Genomic DNA, 17,752 nt, shown 5'->3' with positions numbered 1-17,752 from the left:
TGCAGTGGTCCTCCACCACTGTCATGCGTGGTCCTCCACCACTGTCATGCAGTTGTCCTCCACCACTGTCATGCAGTGGTCCTCCACCACTGTCATGCAGTGGTCCTCCACCACTGTCATGTGTGGTCCTCCACCACTGTCATGTGTGGTCCTCCACCACTGTCATGCGTGGTCCTCCACCACTGTCATGCGTGGTCCTCCACCACTGTCATGTGTGGTCCTCCACCACTGTCATGCGTGGTCCTCCACCACTGTCATGCGTGGTCCTCCACCACTGTCATGCGTGGTCCTCCACCACTGTCATGCGTGGTCCTCCACCACTGTCATGCGTGGTCCTCCACCACTGTCATGCAGTGGTCCTCCACCACTGTCATGCAGTGGTCCTTCACCACTGTCATGCGTGGTCCTCCACCACTGTCATGTGTGGTCCTCCACCACTGTCATGCAGTGGTCCTCCACCACTGTCATGCGTGGTCCTCCACCACTGTCATGCAGTGGTCCTCCACCACTGTCATGCGTGGTCCTCCACCACTGTCATGCAGTGGTCCTCCACCACTGTCATGCGTGGTCCTCCACCACTGTCATGCAGTGGTCCTCCACCACTGTCATGCAGTGGTCCTCCACCACTGTCATGCGTGGTCCTCCACCACTGTCATGCAGTGGTCCTCCACCACTGTCATGCGTGGTCCTCCACCACTGTCATGCAGTGGTCCTCCACCACTGTCATGCGTGGTCCTCCACCACTGTCATGTGTGGTCCTCCACCACTGTCATGCAGTGGTCCTCCACCACTGTCATGCAGTGGTCCTCCACCACTGTCATGCGTGGTCCTCCACCACTGTCATGTGTGGTCCTCCACCACTGTCATGCGTGGTCCTCCACCACTGTCACGCGTGGTCCTCCACCACTGTCATGCGTGGTCCTCCACCACTGTCATGCGTGGTCCTCCACCACTGTCATGCAGTGGTCCTCCACCACTGTCATGCGTGGTCCTCCACCACTGTCATGCGTGGTCCTCCACCACTGTCATGCGTGGTCCTCCACCACTGTCATGCGTGGTCCTCCACCACTGTCATGCGTGGTCCTCCACCACTGTCATGTGTGGTCCTCCACCACTGTCATGCAGTGGTCCTCCACCACTGTCATGCAGTGGTCCTCCACCACTGTCATGCGTGGTCCTCCACCACTGTCATGTGTGGTCCTCCACCACTGTCATGCGTGGTCCTCCACCACTGTCATGTGTGGTCCTCCACCACTGTCATGCGTGGTCCTCCACCACTGTCATGTGTGGTCCTCCACCACTGTCATGCAGTGGTCCTCCACCACTGTCATGCAGTGGTCCTCCACCACTGTCATGCGTGGTCCTCCACCACTGTCATGTGTGGTCCTCCACCACTGTCATGCGTGGTCCTCCACCACTGTCATGCAGTGGTCCTCCACCACTGTCATGTGTGGTCCTCCACCACTGTCATGCGTGGTCCTCCACCACTGTCATGTGTGGTCCTCCACCACTGTCATGCGTGGTCCTCCACCACTGTCATGTGTGGTCCTCCACCACTGTCATGCAGTGGTCCTCCACCACTGTCATGCAGTGGTCCTCCACCACTGTCATGCGTGGTCCTCCACCACTGTCATGTGTGGTCCTCCACCACTGTCATGCGTGGTCCTCCACCACTGTCATGCAGTGGTCCTCCACCACTGTCATGTGTGTTCCTCCACCACTGTCATGTGTGGTCCTCCACCACTGTCATGCGTGGTCCTCCACCACTGTCATGCGTGGTCCTCCACCACTGTCATGCAGTGGTCCTCCACCACTGTCATGTGTGGTCCTCCACCACTGTCATGCGTGGTCCTCCACCACTGTCATGTGTGGTCCTCCACCACTGTCATGCGTGGTCCTCCACCACTGTCATGCAGTGGTCCTCCACCACTGTCATGTGTGGTCCTCCACCACTGTCATGCAGTGGTCCTCCACCACTGTCATGCGTGGTCCTCCACCACTGTCATGCAGTGGTCCTCCACCACTGTCATGCTGTGGTCCTCCACCACTGTCATGCAGTGGTCCTCCACCACTGTCATGTGTGGTCCTCCACCACTGTCATGCAGTGGTCCTCCACCACTGTCATGCAGTGGTCCTCCACCACTGTCATGCAGTGGTCCTCCACCACTGTCATGTGTGGTCCTCCACCACTGTCATGCAGTGGTCCTCCACCACTGTCATGCGTGGTCCTCCACCACTGTCATGCGTGGTCCTCCACCACTGTCATGCAGTGGTCCTCCACCACTGTCATGCAGTGGTCCTCCACCACTGTCATGTGTGGTCCTCCACCACTGTCATGCAGTGGTCCTCCACCACTGTCATGTGTGGTCCTCCACCACTGTCATGCAGTGGTCCTCCACCACTGTCATGCAGTGGTCCTCCACCACTGTCATGTGTGGTCCTCCACCACTGTCATGCAGTGGTCCTCCACCACTGTCATGCAGTGGTCCTCCACCACTGTCATGCAGTGGTCCTCCACCACTGTCATGTGTGGTCCTCCACCACTGTCATGCAGTGGTCCTCCACCACTGTCATGTGTGGTCCTCCACCACTGTCATGCAGTGGTCCTCCACCACTGTCATGCAGTGGTCCTCCACCACTGTCATGTGTGGTCCTCCACCACTGTCATGCAGTGGTCCTCCACCACTGTCATGTGTGGTCCTCCACCACTGTCATGCAGTGGTCCTCCACCACTGTCATGTGTGGTCCTCCACCACTGTCATGCAGTGGTCCTCCACCACTGTCATGTGTGGTCCTCCACCACTGTCATGCAGTGGTCCTCCACCACTGTCATGCAGTGGTCCTCCACCACTGTCATGCAGTGGTCCTCCACCACTGTCATGTGTGGTCCTCCACCACTGTCATGCAGTGGTCCTCCACCACTGTCATGTGTGGTCCTCCACCACTGTCATGCAGTGGTCCTCCACCACTGTCATGTGTGGTCCTCCACCACTGTCATGCAGTGGTCCTCCACCACTGTCATGCGTGGTCCTCCACCACTGTCATGCAGTGGTCCTCCACCACTGTCATGCAGTGGTCCTCCACCACTGTCATGCAGTGGTCCTCCACCACTGTCATGTGTGGTCCTCCACCACTGTCATGCAGTGGTCCTCCACCACTGTCATGCAGTGGTCCTCCACCACTGTCATGCAGTGGTCCTCCACCACTGTCATGTGTGGTCCTCCACCACTGTCATGCAGTGGTCCTCCACCACTGTCATGCGTGGTCCTCCACCACTGTCATGCAGTGGTCCTCCACCACTGTCATGTGTGGTCCTCCACCACTGTCATGCAGTGGTCCTCCACCACTGTCATGTGTGGTCCTCCACCACTGTCATGCAGTGGTCCTCCACCACTGTCATGCGTGGTCCTCCACCACTGTCATGTGTGGTCCTCCACCACTGTCATGCAGTGGTCCTCCACCACTGTCATGCAGTGGTCCTCCACCACTGTCATGCAGTGGTCCTCCACCACTGTCATGTGTGGTCCTCCACCACTGTCATGCAGTGGTCCTCCACCACTGTCATGCGTGGTCCTCCACCACTGTCATGCGTGGTCCTCCACCACTGTCATGCAGTGGTCCTCCACCACTGTCATGCGTGGTCCTCCACCACTGTCATGCAGTGGTCCTCCACCACTGTCATGCAGTGGTCCTCCACCACTGTCATGCAGTGGTCCTCCACCACTGTCATGCAGTGGTCCTCCACCACTGTCATGCAGTGGTCCTCCACCACTGTCATGCAGTGGTCCTCCACCACTGTCATGCGTGGTCCTCCACCACTGTCATGCGTGGTCCTCCACCACTGTCATGCAGTGGTCCTCCACCACTGTCATGCAGTGGTCCTCCACCACTGTCATGCAGTGGTCCTCCACCACTGTCATGCGTGGTCCTCCACCACTGTCATGCGTGGTCCTCCACCACTGTCATGCGTGGTCCTCCACCACTGTCATGCGTGGTCCTCCACCACTGTCATGCGTGGTCCTCCACCACTGTCATGCGTGGTCCTCCACCACTGTCATGCGTGGTCCTCCACCACTGTCACGCGTGGTCCTCCACCACTGTCATGCGTGGTCCTCCACCACTGTCATGCGTGGTCCTCCACCACTGTCATGCAGTGGTCCTCCACCACTGTCACGCGTGGTCCTCCACCACTGTCATGCAGTGGTCCTCCACCACTGTCATGCGTGGTCCTCCACCACTGTCATGCAGTGGTCCTCCACCACTGTCATGCAGTGGTCCTCCACCACTGTCATGCGTGGTCCTCCACCACTGTCATGCGTGGTCCTCCACCACTGTCATGCGTGGTCCTCCACCACTGTCATGCGTGGTCCTCCACCACTGTCATGCAGTGGTCCTCCACCACTGTCATGCGTGGTCCTCCACCACTGTCATGCTGTGGTCCTCCACCACTGTCATGCAGTGGTCCTCCACCACTGTCATGTGTGGTCCTCCACCACTGTCATGCGTGGTTCTCCACCACTGTCATGCAGTGGTCCTCCACCACTGTCATGCGTGGTCCTCCACCACTGTCATGCGTGGTCCTCCACCACTGTCATGCTGTGGTCCTCCACCACTGTCATGTGTGGTCCTCCACCACTGTCATGCGTGGTCCTCCACCACTGTCATGCAGTGGTCCTCCACCACTGTCATGCAGTGGTCCTCCACCACTGTCATGCAGTGGTCCTCCACCACTGTCATGCAGTGGTCCTCCACCACTGTCATGCGTGGTCCTCCACCACTGTCATGCGTGGTCCTCCACCACTGTCATGCGTGGTCCTCCACCACTGTCATGCAGTGGTCCTCCACCACTGTCATGCTGTGGTCCTCCACCACTGTCATGCGTGGTCCTCCACCACTGTCATGCTGTGGTCCTCCACCACTGTCATGCAGTGGTCCTCCACCACTGTCATGTGTGGTCCTCCACCACTGTCATGCGTGGTCCTCCACCACTGTCATGCAGTGGTCCTCCACCACTGTCATGCAGTGGTCCTCCACCACTGTCATGCGTGGTCCTCCACCACTGTCATGCAGTGGTCCTCCACCACTGTCATGTGTGGTCCTCCACCACTGTCATGCGTGGTCCTCCACCACTGTCATGCAGTGGTCCTCCACCACTGTCATGCGTGGTCCTCCACCACTGTCATGCAGTGGTCCTCCACCACTGTCATGCGTGGTCCTCCACCACTGTCATGCAGTGGTCCTCCACCACTGTCATGCTATTCCCTCTTCCCCTGCAATTTTTTCTACCATAAAAATTTATACTATAAAATCCGTGTCATAAGTAGAGTGTATTCTAGTGCTCAAGAATGTATCTACAGTCTACCCACTTCTGAATTCCATTAATGAGTGTACAATATCTCGTCTAATTAGCCATGTTTCCTGGCATCACAAAGTTATACATTTCAAGTCATGTCTGTGTCATTTCACTGACGACTGTCGCGTACATTACTATCTTGAGGTTATCTTGAGGTTATCTTGAGATGATTTCGGGGCTTTAGTGTCCCCCGCGGCCCGGTCCTCGACCAGGCCTCCACCCCCAGGAAGCAGCCCGTGACAGCTGGCTAACACCCAGGTACCTATTTTACTGCTAGGTAACAGGGGCATAGGGTGAAAGAAACTTTGCCCATTGTTTCTCGCCGGCGCCCGGGATCGAACCCGGGACTACAGGATCACAAGTCCAGCGTGCTGTCCTCTCGGCCGACCGGCTCCCTTCCCTCCCTTATTTATACTAGCGCATAAATAACTGAGAAGATATTTGGCGCAAAATATTACACAATATTAAAACGTGAAAATGTTAGTAAGTTGTCTTATTAGTAAGTAGGAGTAAGTAATTAGAATTGATTAGAGTAATTATTGATTGATTGATTAGAGTAATTATAGTTGATTACCTTAGTAAGAGAGTTGTGTGTGTTGCCTGAGGAGTAACACCCACAACACTGGTAGTTCGAGACACTTAACGACGTTAAGTGGTGTAAGTGGGTTAAAATACACGAGAGAAGTGGAGAGAGATGCTTTCCACGTCTGTAGGTCATGGATGGTCTGTCCCTCTCAGTCTTTTTCAAGAGTTCCAGTGGTCTTTGCTCCTTGTGAGGGGTCAGTGGGGCGGCCATTGGATGCTACAATGACTTGTGCCATTGTAACGTATGAACACAGTGGGCAGCCGCCAAGGATCACTACGATTCTAATCCGTCCTTCTATCAGCGTCGCATTTTGACGTCTACTTCAAAATCGTCGTACTAGAAAATGTTTGCGGCTCGCGAAAATGACCTAATGTCTTGTTTTCTGTTTTGGGTTCTCTGGTAGGTTAGGATAAGGGCACTTTAGTCACACACACCTGCAGCGGCGTCACACACCTGCACCGTCGTCACACACCAGCACCGTCGTCACACACCTGCACCGTCGTCACACACCAGCACCGTCGTCACACACCTGCACCGTCGTCACACACCTGCACCGTCGTCACACACCAGCACCGTCGTCACACACACCAGCACCGTCGTCACACACACCAGCACCGTCGTCACACACACCAGCACCGTCGTCACACACCCCAGCACCGTCGTCACACACACCAGCACCGTCGTCACACACCAGCACAGTCGTCACACACCAGCACCGTCGTCACACACCTGCACCGTCGTCACACACACCAGCACCGTCGTCACACACCAGCACCGTCGTCACACACCAGCACCGTCGTCACACACCAGCACCATCGTCACACACCAGCACCGTCGTCACACACCAGCACCGTCGTCACACACCAGCACCGTCGTCACATACCAGCACCGTCGTCACATACCAGCACCGTCGTCACACACACCAGCACCGTCGTCACACACACCAGCACCGTCGTCACACACCAGCACCGTCGTCACACACCAGCACCGTCGTCACACACCAGCACCGTCGTCACACACCAGCACCGTCGTCACACACCAGCACCGTCGTCACACACCAGCACCGTCGTCACACACCTACACCGTCGTCACACACCTGCACCGTCGTCACACACCTGCAATGTCGTCACACACCTGCACCGTCGTCACACTCCTGCACTTTCGGCACACACCTGCACCGTCGTCACACACCTGCACCGTCGTCACACACCTGCACCGTCGTCACACACCTGCACCGTCGTCACACACCTGCACCGTCGTCACACACCTGCACCGTCGTCACACACCAGCACCGTCGTCACACTTGCACCGTCGTCACACACCAGCACCGTCGTCACACACCAGCACCGTCGTCACACACCACCCTCGTCACACACTTGCACCGTCGTCACACACCAGCACCGTCGTCACACACCAGCACCGTCGTCACACACCAGCACCGTCGTCACACACTTACACCGTCGTCACACACCTGCACCGTCGTCACACACCAGCACCGTCGTCACACACTTGCACCGTCGTCACACACCAGCACCGTCGTCACACATCAGCACCGTCGTCACACACCAGCACCGTCGTCACACACCAGCACCGTCGTCACACACCTGCACCGTCGTCACACACCAGCACCGTCGTCACACACCAGCACCGTCGTCACACACCAGCACCGTCGTCACACACCAGCACCGTCGTCACACACCAGCACCCTCGTCACCCATCAGCACCGTCGTCACACACCAGCACCGTCGTCACACACCAGCACCGTCGTCACACACCTGCACCGTCGTCACACACCTGCACCGTCGTCACACACCAGCACCGTCGTCACACACCAGCACCGTCGTCACACACCAGCACCGTCGTCACACACCAGCACCGTCGTCACACACTTGCACCGTCGTCACACACCAGCACCGTCGTCACACACCAGCACCCTCGTCACACACCAGCACCGTCGTCACACACCTGCACCGTCGTCACACACCAGCACCGTCGTCACACACCAGCACCGTCGTCACACACCAGCACCCTCGTCACACACCAGCACCGTCGTCACACACCAGCACCGTCGTCACACACCTGCACCGTCGTCACACACCAGCACCGTCGTCACACACCAGCACCCTCGTCACAGACCAGCACCGTCGTCACACACCTGCACCGTCGTCACACACCAGCACCGTCGTCACACACCAGCACCGTCGTCACACACCAGCACCGTCGTCACACACCAGCACCGTCGTCACACACCTACACCGTCGTCACACACCTGCACCGTCGTCACACACCTGCACCGTCGTCACACACCTGCACCGTCGTCACACACCTGCACTGTCGGCACACACCTGCACCGTCGTCACACACCTGCACCGTCGTCACACACCTGCACCGTCGTCACACACCTGCACCGTCGTCACACACCTGCACCGTCGTCACACACCAGCACCGTCGTCACACACCTGCACCGTCGTCACACACCAGCATCGTCGTCACACACCTGCACCGTCGTCACACACCAGCACCGTCGTCACACACCTGCACCGTCGTCACACACCTGCACCGTCGTCACACACTTGCACCGTCGTCACACACCATCGTTACATAATGCAGTTCGAGTAATCCGAACAAACTTAAATTCAATTAGTAATCCACTAGATTAGCAAGTGGAGTAGCAAAGGTTTCTTTGGGCCTTGTTGTTGAAGGTGTAGCGTTTAATGTCTTCAAATTATGCACGTCATCTTTTAATGTTCTTTCTTGAGTTGTTTAGCATTCCAAAAGTGTGTAATATTTTGTTACTTCTTTCTGAGAATTCGGGTTATTAATACGGCAGAAATACTTAGATTTATAAAATCTTCACATACGAGTTCTGCTCGTGTTGAACTCCTTCTTGGCTGTTACGGAGTTCAGAGCACCAGTGAACTGCTGGCACCAGTGATGTGGGCATCCGCCACCATGAGGTGCAAACAGGCTCATAACCAATACAGTAGTGTGATGTTTAGACTTGGCTAAGGATCGGTCTTTCTTAATATCTCCCCCTCCCCTCATCACCCCCAATGGGACAATCGGCCTCGGCGTAAAGCCTTGTTTCTGCCCAAACTCTGTATGGTCGAGTGATGAAGATTAAGCCACCCGAGAGGTGGCACGGCCATGAATACAGCCCGTAAGTGGTGGCCCTTTTGAGCCATTACCAGTGTCAATAGATGATACTGGAGATCTGTGGAGGTGCGACTGCACCCTGCGTGACGGGAGATGTCTCCCGTACCTCTGTAAGGTTAGGAAAGGCTTATATATGTCTGTGCAGGACGTGAGGGGAAGAGAATAGCAGTATAGTGAACGTTTCAAGGACGAGTAGATGTGACTTGTCTTGGTTTACGGGATACCAAGCATGACATGTCTAGATTTTTATGATACCAAGCTTGATTTGTCTAGATTTTTGGGATACCAAACTTGATATGTCTAGATTTTCTGATAATAAGCTAATCTTGTCTATGTTTGTGTGAACTGAGCTTGATTTACCTAGGTATATGTGGTAATAAGTTTGCTTGTCCACGTTTATGCAATGCCAAGCTTGTCTTTACTAGGTTTATGTGAACCAAGCTTGATTTTGGTAGGTATATGTGTTTATACGCTATACTATGCAAGGGTTATTTGAATAAGGCTTGACTTTGCTAAGTTTATGTGAACAAGGCTTGACTTTGCTAAGTTTATGTGAACAAGGCTTGACTTTGCTAGGTTTATGTGAACAAGGCTTGACTTTGCTAAGTTTATGTGAACAAGGCTTGACTTTGCTAAGTTTATGTGAACAAGGCTTGACTTTGCTAGGTTTAATTGATACCAAACTTGACTTGTTTAGGATTATGTGATACCAAGCTTATCTTTGCTAGGGTTAAATGATACCAACCTAAGATGAAAGAGACTTAAGAGGTGATTGATAACGATTGCTTGATAAAGATTAAGCCACCCTAAAGGTGGTAGGGGCATGAATATCCCGTAAGTTAAGGAGTTGGTGGGTTAGTGCAATCCTCTACGTCTTCCGTTTTTTCTTTGGTTGAGAATTTGGCTGAGCCGTGCTGTCGTTGGAGTTTGGTGAGGTGGCCTCCGTAAGGAGGTTTATACAGAGTAAGACCTAGATTCAGGAAGCTCCATGTATTTCTTCATAAGTGGGTTTGCTACGAAGGTTCCTAAGTGTGCCCTAAAAAGATGCTTAGGTGCAATTCAAGTACGTCCACTTAGGAAGAAATTTGTTGGTTCACCTGCGTGCCGATAGAGGTCACTACAGTGTTTCGTTAGGCCAATCAGAGAGCAGCAACATTCTTCATATTGAAGATTTAGCGCTGGCTTATCGGATCTCTACTGCCTCCTATTTACGTCGAATTTTCTTATAAAATTAGTATATTTCGAAGTAAAACAATGTTTTTTTCAACTTCTACAGGCAGCACGGACATTGTAGTAAACAAATATGTTACATTTGTTGTTTACCTACGTAATTCTAAGAGATACTGAGTAGCTGTCCTTGTTGCTCGGAAGATGCGCTGACAATTATTGTATATATTTACTGAATTTACCCAAGGGCCACTAACTATCTAGTGGCCTCGACGAGGACAGAAAGCCGGCGGCTTGTTAAAGGGCCCGCTAATTGTCTTAATGATATTTTTTTAGCTGGAATTTGGCATTTACGGCTTCAGCGGGTAGGCGGTTCCATGGGTTTATAACCCTCTTGGTGGAAAAAACATTTGTTTTCAGTCCTACTTGAGAGAACATACTCTCCAACATTATATCTGTGATTGCCCTGTTATCAGTGACTTCATACCAAATGGTATGAGGTATTTTGAGCTCTGTAATTACTTCATACACTCAGGAATATTGGAAGATATTCTTGTGCTGCACCCAGATTTTGCCAGTGGAGGCTAATAAATCAGCATTAAGTATTTTGTTCTCTCCCAATTCCATGTATGACTAGCGATCCTGTGAGGTGAGGATGTTGGATGAACTTATAGCTGGTTTTTTATCTACACTGTGTGGTCCTTTATACAGAATTGGGAAGCAGCACATTGCTGTGTATACCTAAACATGTTAAAAAATACATTGTTTGAGAGGAGTCTTGTAGAAACTGGTAAGAGTAATTAATAATGTTTCCATGATTCAGTGCTTACCTCTTGTGAAAATCGCGAAGAGTTGTTTAGTCAGAGTTGATTTGTTTTTTGTATTGAGGCTGGTATTTTCTAAATTGATTCCATGTATAGTATGTCTAACCATTCTGTGAGATGGGAGTATTAGATAAACTTATAGCTAGTTTTTTATCTACACTGTGTAATATTCCATATAGAATAGGGTAGCAGCACATTGCTGTGTATACCTAATCTTCTTAATAAAAAAAATCAGTAATAAAGATTTTAAATTATAGTTTGTATTATTACAAATACAGTACTGTATTATCCTTATTAAATCATGTTGACCATGGATCATTAAGATCTCATGTTGATATGTAATAGTCATATTTCTTTTGAACTGCTAATCCATGCTAAGCATTCATTAAATTGTGCATTATGTCTCAATTTTTCACTTCCTTGGATATACTGTACGGTACAAAAAGATAGGATAAAAATAAACCAGTAACATTTCTTTCATTATATGTTTTATTTAAATAACTGCATCAATATTTTTACAGCTGACAGGATTTGTTTTACCATACAGGTGCATTATTTGTTAAAAAAAAATTTGGTTTATTGTTACACACAATGGTGCTACATAGCCTTCTCAGCTTGGTGCCTTCTTTTAATACTTACTGATTAAAAAATAAATAATAAATACTGTACATTTTATTCAGGAAAAGTACATACAGTTGATTTACAAACATAATGTTGGATTTATAGACAGAGCTAGTATATACAATACCTAAAGCCACTAATACTCATAGCATTTCGGGCAAGGTGTGGGGGTAAAAACACTTAGACTAAAACTTAATAGTAATTGGGATTAGGTATAAATTGTGTTGAAAGAAGGAATAAAAAATACAAAAAGGGTAGTTAACATAGCATAAATCAGCAATTGCACACATTGGTGAACAGCATTGTTTAAAAAACAGCAAGACATGGGTTGACATTTAGGGGATAAGTTAGGTTGCATGGAGTTAATTAGGCACTACTTGATTTAACTCTTAAACTGGTTGAGAGAGGTACAGCCTTTGACATGATTCGGGAGGTTATTCCACATTCTGGGTCCCTTGATTTATAGAGCACTTCTAATATGGTTACACACAGCCAAATTGTGTAACAGGAAGAGGTCTTGGACACAAATTTGTTCCATGCTAAATGTAGAGGAATCAACTGAGTATTCCTCAAATAAAATAAGTTGCCTCAGCTTATAAGGTAAATAAAATAAGCATTTCTCAAATAAGTAGCTGCCTCACCTCACTGCCTTACTGCTACATAGCCTTCCCAGCATGGTGCCTTCTTTTGATAATTACTTGTTCCATACCCAAATTGAATAACAGGAAGAGGTCTTGGACCCCTACTTCCCTCTCTCTTTTTTAATAGTCTATATAGTCATAATTATAGCTTTAAGTATTCAATGAATAAAGTTTTTGACATTTTTACCCTTCTCCTTACCTAACATCATTTGTGCAGCATATTTTTATTTTGTCTCACTCAGATTTAATTTCAAAATAAAACCAAACTAAATAAATTAGAAATGGGTATGTATAGCTAAGGTACACCATTACTACTAGGTGAACAGGGGCATTTGGTGATAGTAAATGATCCCATCAGGCAGGGCTCATCACCTTCTCTCATATTTCATGTTCACCAGTGTTTATTTACTTAATAACTACGGGTATAATATTTTGCTATTATAAAACTAATTCTACTATCATAAAAGACATATTTACTTTAAGTTTCAAGCAGAGAATGAATATATAACTAACACGAAGGACTCCTCTTCACCAGATTCAATTTTTATAATCTTTTGTTTATGTTCCAAAATCTTAAAATCGATCCCAGTGTTATGTAGTAGAGAAAAATTGAGTTATATCCAATTTACATAAAGCTACGAGTGGTCGAAACCACACTTAGATCCCGGAATGAACTTACGAAGGTTTTTCCACTTAGTGTAGCTACTTGAATACGGACGTAGCCGCCAATCTCTTCACCAGATTCAATTTTTATAATCTTTTGTTTATGTTCCAAAATCTTAAAATCGATCCCAGTGTTATGTAGTAGAGAAAAATTGAGTTATATCCAAGTTACATAAAGCTACGAGTGGTCGAAACCACACTTAGATCCCGGAATGAACTTACGAAGGTTTTTCCACTTAGTGTAGCTACCTGAATACGGACGTAGCCGCCACGAAGGCGCTAAGAAGGAAAACATTCGTAGCTAAGAAGGAAAACCTTCGTAAGTGTGGGAACCGGCCTGTGAGATTTATATTTATTTAATTTATATGAATTTATATAGAATTTATATTTACGTTAATTTGTATACTTTGATAGCAATTTGTATGATGTTAAGTGGACTGTATTTCTGCAATAATCTCACAAATCGATCCTCTACACATTAGGGGGGGTTTATATTGAATTTATATATATGCAGCCAATCAAACTACAGTATTAGACTACATACATTGAAGAGGTTCCTTATCTTATTTGTACAGCAGGCCTTAGTCCACCAGATATAACTAGGATGTAGACACCAAATTATCCTCTTTGAGGTAGCTTCCATCACCCTGGTAACTGATGCACAAAGCATGCTTCCTCGTCTTGACCTGTCAAAAGGGCTCTAGCTGTAAAGCCAGAATCCTAATATATGACAGCTATATCAGAGAAAACACTGTACAAGGAACCATAAAGACCTAAGCTTAATTACCTTGTTTGAGTCGATCATTTGTGATCTAACCGGATCACCCAATATCTACTGACATTAATGGCCATAAATGAAAGATAAACGGGTTTCGGAAAGACACTTCCCTTGAGATTGATGACAGCATGTTGATGATGGCAGATCACTACTCTGATCTTCCATAACACTTCGTCCAAGAGAATTTATAGGAGCCGAATTTGCTCCACGACTCTGTGGTCTTAACAACAATAACAATGGCTGACTAGTCCCTCCTCACTGACGCTACTGGCCTACATAGTCCAGATGACAGTAAGTGATAGAAGGGTCACATTTACTCTATTTTAATTCTGATAATTAAGTTAATTTATATGAGATGGTTTTATGATGGTAAAGTCCAAAGACTAATGTATTTAAGAATAATTCCCACCATAATAGGTGGTGAATTTATAATAGTATGTGGTAATGATATCCCGTTTTCTATAGACGGAAATTCCACTACAAGTTACATTTTCTATGGGTTAACTTGTTTATACAACACAGCAATATTATCTGCCTGTATGATATTAGTAATTAAATGGTGTCGGATTTTCCGACAGTAAGTACCTTCCTGAATCTGGCCCCAGGTGTCGTATTTGTGGTGCGGCGGTGGAGCTCCTACTAGGATTTCCTCGTCAGAGGAGTCCGTAACATCCGTAGTTGGTGTTTTCGTCTTTCGTCTCGCAGCCTGAGGTAGGCTCGGGTGTCGGGGATTAGTGGTAGAAGCTATTTCGTGAGCGTTGGTGGTGCTGTTAGTATTATTAGTTAGTATTATTAGGGTCTGCTGCCACACACCAGCAAGCCTGAGAAACTTCACAAGACATCCAAAGCCACTGAGAACCGCTGAGAGGGTTTTACCAAAGACAATGCACCACAAACGCCTAAAAGTCAGGACTCGCCCCATGGACGGCCATGCTTTCACCAAAAGCAACGCTTTGACGATCTTAAAAGAAGGTGCCGGCATTACACCCATCGACCTTGGTCAAGAAGGGGAGGATATTGTGATCTATTTCTCATGTGTGGAGGATCTCGAAAAACGCCAAAATCTCGATCACACAATTCGCAAAGTGCACCACCTCTTTCCTCTATTCCCACATCGGTACACCGCCGGCCGAACAGTCTTTATCAGCGGGACCAGCCGCTGGCCTCACGGACCGAGAACAAGCGGAGATCATTACCAACATCGAGGAAGAGAACCTGAACCTGGGGGTATTCTATGTTATGTTCTGCAGCAACGATACCGACGACGACAAGCGCCCCCCATGAAGATATCCTTCACCACCTTAGCCGCGGCTAACCTGGCTGCCACACATGGTCTCCACTGCTTCGGGATCAAAATTACATCTTTCCAAGTGAAGTAGGAACGATTCCATGAGTTCCAACAGTGTTTTCGGTGCTACGACTACTCTCACCCCACCGCCAACAAGTGTCAGCACCCCGTCCAGAAGGGTAGCCTGTGCGTCAAGGACCATCATTACTCCATTTGCAAGTCAAAGACCCATTGCTGCCTTCTCTGCAGCGGCGATCACCCTGCAATTTCCCACCGCTGCCCTCGCAGACAGGAAATCATTAGGATCCAGGCTGAATCCAATGAAGCCAAACCTTCTACTTCCGCCGCTAGAGTCACCGGCACCTCAGCTCCCACCAGCCTACCAGCAGACTTCCTAATACTGCTGAACAGTGGCTCCTCTCGACAGGACACTCGGCCTCTCCACTGGGGACCTAAGGACCAGCCAAAACCCCCACAGTCCCTTGCATCACGTGCACGCATGATCCCTGGGCTTATTCAACTAGCGGAGAGGCTTGCTGGACCAGACAATCAACGATTCGTCAAGGAACTCAATGTGCTGTACCTAGCCAACGGCCTGGACTCCGTCATCACCCTGGACGCAAGTCTCACTGCCTCCACTACCACTCCGAAGACTACCACCAGGACGACCACGAGGTCGATCTCAAGACTCAAGACCCGGGTGGCACAAACAGGTGCCACCTGGCACCTGTTGTTGGGAGCCTCTCCAGCTCCCAACACTCTCACCATGACCATCTCAGCAGCCGCGCTAACAGACGTGCTGTCTACAAATACTGAAGAGGTGACTGTATAAGGATTATAAGAGAGAGAATGAGAGAAGTAAGGAACAGGCAGTTTAACATATGGAGGCCGACACAGAGGTAACGACTAACATCCTGCTTGATGAGGTTCTGGGAGCTTTTCTACTCCCCAAAGCCCCCCATGGATACTCTCACAAGTCAAGCCTGGCCTCAGGCCAGGCTTGACTTGTGAGAGTTTGGTCTACCAGTCTGTTGCTTGGAGCGGCCCGCAGGCTCACATATCCACCACAGCCCAGTTGGTCCGGCACTCCTTGAAGAAAACTAGTTTTCTCTTGAAGATGTCCACGGTTGTTCGGCAATATTTCTTATGCTCGCTGAGAGGATGTTGAACAACCTAGTTGCAATGTCTGCACATTGAATTCCACTACAACAGTATCACGATGGCTTTGGCGACTGCATGTTCTAGGCGTAGTGGCAAAAGTGAGAATTCAAAAATATTAATTTTGGGGTTATTAAGGGAGTAAGATCATTATCATAGTTGATTTAAATCTGCAAATTGTGAATAGTCCTCGAAAATGATGTATGCGCGGATGGTGTATCAAGAGTACATGATTACGGCAACATATAGAAAAGTGCACTTAAAGAAAATTATTTATTAATTAACTTTTTAAATAATTAGTAATTATTTAATAATTAAGATTGTTATTTATCAATAATGCACATTTTAAGCATAAGGATAATCATAATTACACTAAGGCATCATGCAAGTAATGAGAGGACAGATCAGAGTTGTGACCTTATCCTTTGCATTCCTTGCAGAAAGATCAATACTGAAATTGTGATCAGAAAGCAGTAAGTTGTGCATTTAGTTTGTCTGATGGTATGGCTGTGTTAGGCAAGATTGGATTGACTCTTAAATCATGGTTCGCATCCCACGGTGATCCTGAATCTTCTTATCTTCAGGTTATCTTGAGATGATTTCGGGGCTTTTTATTGTCCCCGCGGCCCGGTCCTCGACCAGGCCTCCACCCTCAGGAAGCAGCCCGTGACAGTTGACTAACACCCAGGTACCTATTTTACTGCTAGGTAACAGGGGCTAGGGTGAAAGAAACTCTGCCCATTGTTTCTCGCCGGCGCCTGGGTTCGAACCCAGGACCACAGGATCACAAGACCAGCGTGCTGTCCGCTCGGCCGACCGGCTCCCCAGTCTTAAGGTACAGTAGGTCAAAGTTTTCTTGGTATGTGAAGGAAGACTGACAAAAGTCAACAGTGATAGAAGTTATGGGGGTGGTGGTGCAGAGGGAACTTGGCATGAATTTCACTGAAGGTGAAATTATACAAGAAAAGTTAAGAGACTGACATTTCTGAGGAATGCAAAGGATAAAGTGGTCATTTATCTTGCAATTATTGCCAAAATAATTATGGCCTATAATTATTCTGTATAGTATTGCCATATAAAGCCTTGGATATTGACATTTACCATAGTCTTAGATATAGCTAAAACATATACTAGGCCCCAGCAACTTTGATCATACATAAGTAGTTTTTTAAAGACAACATTTAAGTAAGTGAATCTTTCCCAAGATTTCCACCAATAATTTCTTCCTTTCACTTAGACGCCACTGAAGCGCACACGCTCTCCCCCCCCCCCCCCCCCAGAAAGTGAGGCTCCACCCCGCTTATACGACACTTGAACATTATTGCTGGTGTAAGCGCAGTTGCAGGGTTTAGATGCACTATTAACCCGGCAGCTGCGCTTATACACACATACATACACACTCTTACTGGCGCCACGAAAGAAAGCGTAAATTACATTAATGAAACTCTTTAAAATTATAATGCCTCGGGACCGACGCTGAAAATTATCTCTCTTGTCACAGCGAAAAAAAAAATATA

At 48.9% G+C, this 17,752-nt stretch overlaps 1 long non-coding RNA gene across 2 annotated transcripts in view; it reads left to right on the top strand.

Moving 5' to 3' along the window:
- The window catches only part of LOC123755161 (uncharacterized), an 813,340-nt gene that overhangs the window by 661,288 nt on the left and 134,300 nt on the right, over nt 1-17,752 (top strand). The gene's annotated exons all lie outside the window — the stretch shown is intronic.

This window comes from Procambarus clarkii, chromosome 28 (genome assembly GCF_040958095.1).
Source record: "Procambarus clarkii isolate CNS0578487 chromosome 28, FALCON_Pclarkii_2.0, whole genome shotgun sequence".
In the NCBI taxonomy this organism is placed as follows: Eukaryota; Metazoa; Arthropoda; class Malacostraca; order Decapoda; family Cambaridae; genus Procambarus; species Procambarus clarkii.
Note: the sequence above shows the minus strand (reverse complement) of the source record. Positions and strands in the feature narration are given on the sequence as shown.